Source organism: Symphalangus syndactylus, chromosome 10, assembly GCF_028878055.3.
Source record: "Symphalangus syndactylus isolate Jambi chromosome 10, NHGRI_mSymSyn1-v2.1_pri, whole genome shotgun sequence".
Taxonomy (NCBI): Eukaryota; Metazoa; Chordata; class Mammalia; order Primates; family Hylobatidae; genus Symphalangus; species Symphalangus syndactylus.
This window is the reverse complement of record NC_072432.2, coordinates 11010190-11016605: the sequence shown is the minus strand read 5'-3', so window position 1 is coordinate 11016605 and position 6416 is coordinate 11010190. Positions and strand designations below refer to the sequence as shown.

At 53.1% G+C, this 6416-nt stretch overlaps 1 long non-coding RNA gene across 1 annotated transcript; it reads left to right on the top strand.

The window, feature by feature from the left end:
* Window positions 1-898: 898 nt before the first annotated feature.
* LOC129491680 (uncharacterized) lies at window positions 899-2726 on the top strand. The gene is made up of 3 exons (XR_008660585.2): window positions 899-1176; window positions 1952-2051; window positions 2157-2726. It is a non-coding gene; the product is annotated as an uncharacterized lncRNA (long non-coding RNA).
* The last annotated feature ends 3690 nt before the right edge of the window (window positions 2727-6416 follow it).

Below are 6416 nucleotides of genomic sequence, written 5' to 3'. Positions count from 1 at the left end.
GCAGCTGTCACTGATTACCAAGCCTGCGTGGGCCTCGGGTCGAGTGTCATTTGTCACTCTGGAGAGGACATACTGATGCCTCGCACAGCTTGTGGAGGAAATGTGCAGGCCCGTGGGGTTTCATAGACTAGCGAGGGCCCTGCGGCCATGACCTCGGCCAGGAGCGGCTTTCTGTCTGTCCGTGAGGCCCTGGTCCAGGGAGCCTTCCAGGGCCCCGGGCACGTGGCCACCCACTTTCTCAACCTCCTTCCTGAACAAGACACTTTTTAAGGCTCAGTTCAGAGCTGACTTCTCCCTGTGGTACTTGGTGATGGGAAGGTCTTTCCACCTCCCGAGCCTTGCCCTTTTTGGGGGCGTGAGATCCTGGGATGTTATTAACCCTATGAGGCTCGGTTCCTCATCAGGAACTTGGGGATCATTGTAGTTCCTAGCTCCTAAATTCTTAAAAGGCCTGTTGTTATTCAGTTTTCCAGACAGTTTAAAAGAAAAGTGCTGGAGAAACAGATCATCATAACAGCACATTTTATTGTAGTCTTCTAACGAGCTATGTCATGAGGTACACCCACTACTCTCTCCAGGTGTAGAGAGTAGAAAAATCTGCTCAATCCTGAGTGTGATAATGAAAGAGGCCTGGAGAAATTAAGAAATGCATATAAGGGCACACACTGTTAAATGGTAGAGCTGGGATTGCCACCTAGATTTTGGATGATGGAACCCACGCTTAACCACTGCACTGCCCCACCTCCCAGCGAGGGAAAGAGAAACAGCCACAGAGCCTCTGCCTTCTTGTAAAGCACATTGGCTTCACCTTCAGAGTGGAATGCCGAGCCCTGCCTGGGCTTGCCCTGCGGCGTTTGGGCGAGGAGCTGAGGTCCTTGCACAGAGTGGTGTGGTTGGTGCATGGTTGCGTGTGCACTGCCCAGATGTAGGGTGTGGACTTTGCTCAGAAGCACAGCACCTGTGAAGCTTTCGGAAATTATCCTTCTGGCTCCAGCCCTTTTTAGAGATTTCCAGGCACATCCCTGCATGAAGGTTTCAGAGTCCCTGGGTTTCCCAGGGCCTTTTCTTTGCTAGGAATCTCTGAGACGCGCTCTGCAAGATGAGTTGGCAGCATCTCTGTGCCTCTGGTTTTGCCAGGCTCCACCAACAACCCGCTAAGGACTCTTCGTCCTCAAGGTAAAACCCAAACTCCTTAGCACAGTATTCAAGGGCCTGCTTCCCTGCCTAACTGCCCACCTGCTTCCCTGCCCACCTGCCCACCTGCATCCCTGCTCACCTGCATCCCTGCCCACCTGCCCACCTGCATCCCTGCCCACCTGCCCACCTGCATCCCTGCTCACCTGCATCCCTGCCCACCTGCCCACCTGCATCCCTGCTCACCTGCATCCCTGCCCACCTGTCCACCTGCCTACCTGCCCACATGCCTACCTGTCCACCTACCCACCTGCATCCCTGCCCACCTTCCCACTTTCATCTCTGCCCACCTGCCCACCTGTATCCCTGCTCACCTGCCCACCTGCTTACTTGCTCACCTGCTTACCCGCTTGCCTGCCATACTTACCTGTCCAGCTCGTCTTCCCTGGCCCTCCTGCTGCTGTTCTGCGTGGGAACTGCCGCTCTCCCATCTCCAGCCAGCCCTCCCCTCCACTGCTGCATCCGCGACCCTTCACTGTCCTCACGACTGATGCATCCACCCTGGTCCACCTGCCCCAGATGCTCCTTAGGGCAGCGGCCCCACTGAAGCATCTTCACAGTCCCATAGAAAATTGTGGGATGCCAGACAGGGACAAGCACCTCCAAGAGGAGGGGATCAGAACTAGAGATGAAAAGGGATTTGTCATCCATCACCAAGAAAATCAACACGAGAGGCAGGATTGGAACCCTGTCCCACAGCATGTGGGGTTGATTTGTTTAGGGGGCCACGGGGCTTTTTCATCCATGTCCACCTTAGTGCACTGAGGGGAACCCCAGTGAAGGCCAATGAGGGAAACCACACATCATTGAGGGCCGATGGAGGCCCCCAAAGCCCAAATTGCTGTGCTCCCCAGTAGGTAAGCAACCCTGCGAAGAAAGCCTACCTTCTCTCTCCCTCCCCAGATCCCCATATCCAGACAGAGTGAGGAAATGCATAAAAACAAAACACACTCCTTCCCCAGGTCCCCAGACACCCTTAACACAGCTATCTGCAGGATTGAATGATTGCTGGGACCACACAATTTACACTTGGCTCTCATGGTCCGGAGGGGAGGACTGTGCCAGCATGAGAAGACCAGAGAGAAGTAAGTGGAAATTTGGCGAGATCCTGTGGCTGCTGTTGGTGGCTGCAGCCAGACAGGAAAACTGAGATGGTGTGAGCACAAAGGGCTGGAAGGAGTTGGCTTTTTCCAAGAAATTACAGCGGGATCTTCTTCCAAGAGGCTGGGGGCCTCTGCAGACATGACCTCATTACTCACCCCCTCAATCCCCCGGCTTCCCTAGGGACCAAGGGCCAGGGGGTCTCTGTCCAGTCCTAGCTCCAAGGAAACTCACACTTGGCTGATTTTCCTCATCGGAGCTGGCCTTGAAGTTTGCTCACTGATAATCACCAGAAAATCACCCCAACAATGGGTGATGCCAGAGTGTCCTCAAGCTTCAGGGGTCCGTAAAAACACTTGACTCCCCCAGGACAAAAATGACTGGGGGAAACACGCAGTTCTTCAAAGAGAACGGTTTCATTCTGTACCAAAGTGTGTCTCAATTTGCCTTGGCAAGAGAGGGAGCACCATGTTGTGGGTGGACAGCGCTTGGGGGGTGGGCGGCACTCGGGGGGTCGGTCGGCAGCCCTCAGGGGGTCGGCGGCCCTCGGGGGGTGGGCGGCACTCTGGGGGGTGGAGGGCACTCGGGGCGTCAGCGGCACTCAGGGGTCGGTTGGCGGCACTTGGGGAGCTGACCACCCACGTATTGGAGCCTCTTCTATGCCACAAGCCCTTTGCCAGACACTGACCATTGATACAAGGTGTGTCAGAGCTGGGCCTTAGCAAGCAAGGGACAGAGTTGTGCTTATGATAGGGGCCAAATAAGGTCCTGGAGTTGGTGCAGAAGAACAGAGTCTAGGGGTCCCGGAAGGCTTTGTGGAGCTGCCGTGCTAGCTCCCTCCCATCCAGGGTGCCAGCTATGGGCAGGCGCTGTGCCGAGTGACTCCTAGGCATCAGCTCACTCAACCTCCGTAACAACCCGGAGTCTGCTCAGAGCATGGCCCATTGGCTACCTAAGTGCGGTGCACGGGCCATGGACGTTCCCTGGGTGAATGGCTGACAATGATACCCACTGCAAAACAAGGAGGCTGAAATCCTGGAAGAAAAGAAGCTTATCAGCAGTCCCTGAGCCCGGGAGTCAGATGCCAAACCCAGGACCCCAGTGGTTAAGAGTCCAACCCTGGACACCAGACAGGCCAGGCTGGATGGGGCTGGACCTCTCAGTGTGGCCTTGCAAAAGTCACAGCCTCTGAATGCATAGGTTTGGATATGGAGATAAAAATATTTCAGACGCTGTTGGGAGAATGAAATAATATATAAACTTGCTCAGCACAGGACTGGCCTGCAGTCACCGTGGAATAAATTACCGTTCACTGAGCTGCACTCTGATGCTGGGTCTGTGGGTGCCTGCTGCGGTCATGCTGTGCTTTCCCTGGACACTTTTCCGCATCCTCCCTGGCAGCTGCTTCTTCCTAAAGCTTTGGGCTAGGCTTAGATGTCCTCCTGCGTCAATACAACATGACGTGTACAGGAACCTAACTACGGCTTTTTAGTGAAGATGTTCATGTTTCTGAGAAAAACAGGCCTATTGAAGTAGCCTCTGTATTTAAGTTAGAGCCTGGCTTTAGCCTGCTGACTGTGGTCATTGAATGACAAACAGAAAAAGTGACCAAATGGTTTAGTAACTTACTCTCTCTGAATACTTTGGAAAACAAAATGGACATTTGGGCTAACAATGAAAGAGAAGGAAGGAAGGATGGGCCAGGCACGGCGGCTCATGCCTGTAATCCCAGCACTTTGGGAGGTCGAGGTGGACGGATTGCCTGAGGTCAGGAGTTCGAGAACCGCCTGACCAACGTGGTGAAACCCTGTCTCTACTAAAAATACAAAAATTAGCAGGGCGTGGTGGCGGGCACCTGTAATCCCAGCTACCCAGGAGGCTGAGGCAGGAGAATCGCCTGAAGCCGGAGGCAGAGGTTGCAGTGAGCCGAGATTGCACCACTGCACTCCAGCCTGGGCGACAGAGCAAGACTCTGTCAAAAAAAAAAAAAAAAAAAGAGCTAAAACACCACAACCAAGAAGAATGACAATGAATTGCTAATTAGGGTCCCTTCCAAATCTTGGTAAGGGTGGGATATAGCTGTTAACTTAGTTAAGATTCTATAGCTTGAGTTTGGTTACTACAGGAAAGCATGGAATGAATCCCAGCTTTGGTTATGAAATCTGAGATCTGTGAAATTCCAGCACTTTATCCAGCACAGTGAAAGCAACATTCTTACCCAAGGAAACCAAAGCCCATCCTTGATCCCCACAGGCTCAACCACGCCCTAATGAGAGTGTCTGTTAATCATTTTCCCTTGTTTCCCAGGCTGGTGGGCGGAGAGACCCTCATTTGGGATGGTGGGGGAAAGACACCGGTTTCTCCATGCCTCTGTTCATTATGGCGCTCTGTGGTTTGAGATAGATGAAACACATTGGCATGTCCCAGGCTGAGAATCTAAGGAAACTGGAGGAATCTTAGCAGCCAGGAGCTTGAGGTTGCTCTTAGCTCAGCGGGGTGAGCAGCTAAAATGCAGGTGGTGGCTCTGTGGAGAAAAAGAGACAGTGGCCGCTCCTTCGGAAAAATCTGTTCCAATTCCCAGTGTTTATTTTGGCCCCAGGCAGAGGGCCCTAGTGGAACAGGGGCAGGGAGGAGGCATTTGGAAACCACAGGGTTACTGATGAGATGGTGCAAAACACACCTAACCAAAATACTGGCCCTAGGGTGGATCAGGGTGGTGCACTTCTGGACTGTTCCATGACCGTCAAGGCCAGTGTGCACAGCTAAACACAACCAAGTTCCTGGTTCCTGGCAGACCTTGATTTCCTGAAAAACCTTCCACAGAGTGGTCCCGAGCTTTAGCTAGAAGGCCATATAAATCTCCTCCCTGCCCCCACTATGACGTGCAGCTTCAGGGTGGATGAATTTGCCTGTGATAAGCAAGGCTTCTGGAAGAAAGACCTGCTTAGGGGAGCAAATGCTTCCTGCCTAGGGGAAGGAGTGCCTTGTGCCCCTGGCACAGATGGCACCTGGGAAATGCGTCCTCCTCTGGCTCCCAGTCCTCCATCCAGGCACTTAGACTGGGGAGCAGAGGGTAGCACTTCTCTCACCCCCAGCCTTTGAAGTGACACAGAGCCTGGAGTTCACTGGAGTAGGGCTGTGAGGAGGAAACCTGTGTGGTCGCAGTGGCGACTGGAGACCTCTGCCCGCCTTTGGGAACGTGCATCTTTCCTTCTGTTTGCTTGCAGGGAGGAGAAGGTGAGTATAGCAGAGAACTGGAGGGGACTTCAGAGTCCGTCTCCCACGGGGACTGGTGCTGAAGAACTTTTCCCGGTGGAGGGTGGGGTAGGCCCAGGTCGTTAAACGGAGCCACACTTTTTTTTTGTTTGTTTGTTTTTTTGAGACAGAGTCTTGCTCTGCCCAGGCTGGAGTGCAGTGGCACAATCTCGGCTCAATGCAACCTCTGCCTCCCTGGTTCAGGAAATTCTCCTGCCTCAGCCTCTCAAGTAGCTGGGATACAGGCACACACCACGATGCTGGGCTGATTTTCGTATTTTTACTAGAGACGGGGTTTCACCATGTTGTCCAGGCTGGTCTCAAACTTCTGACCTCAGGTGATCTGCCCACGTCGGCCTCCCAAAGTGCTGGGACTACAGGTGTGAGCCACCATGTCTGGCCCACAGACATACTTTTAAGTTAGCAGAATCGGGACTGCTGCAGCCTCACACCCAGCTAAGCCTTTGGGTTTCCATGTAAGTCCCAAAGCAGTAAAGATTTCCCTCAATCGGCCAAGTCTTCAGACTGCTCGCAGGCGAAAGAAGTGGGCAGGGACGCAGCTTCTACACAGCTTCCCGAACCCTCCCCTGCAGCTTTCTTTTTTTTTTTTTCTTGAAATCGGGTCTCACTCTGTAGCCTAGGCTGGAGTGCAGTGGTGTGATCTTGTCTCACTGCAGCCTTGATCTCCTGGGCTCAGGTGATCCTCCCACATGAGCCTCCCAAATAGCTGAGACTACAGGCGTGTGCCACCGTGCCTGGCTTTTTTTTTTGGTTTGTTTTTGTTTTGTATTTTTTTGTAAAGACAAGGTTTTGCCATGTTGTCCAGGCTGGTCTTGAATTCTTGGGCTCAAGCGATCTTCCCGCCT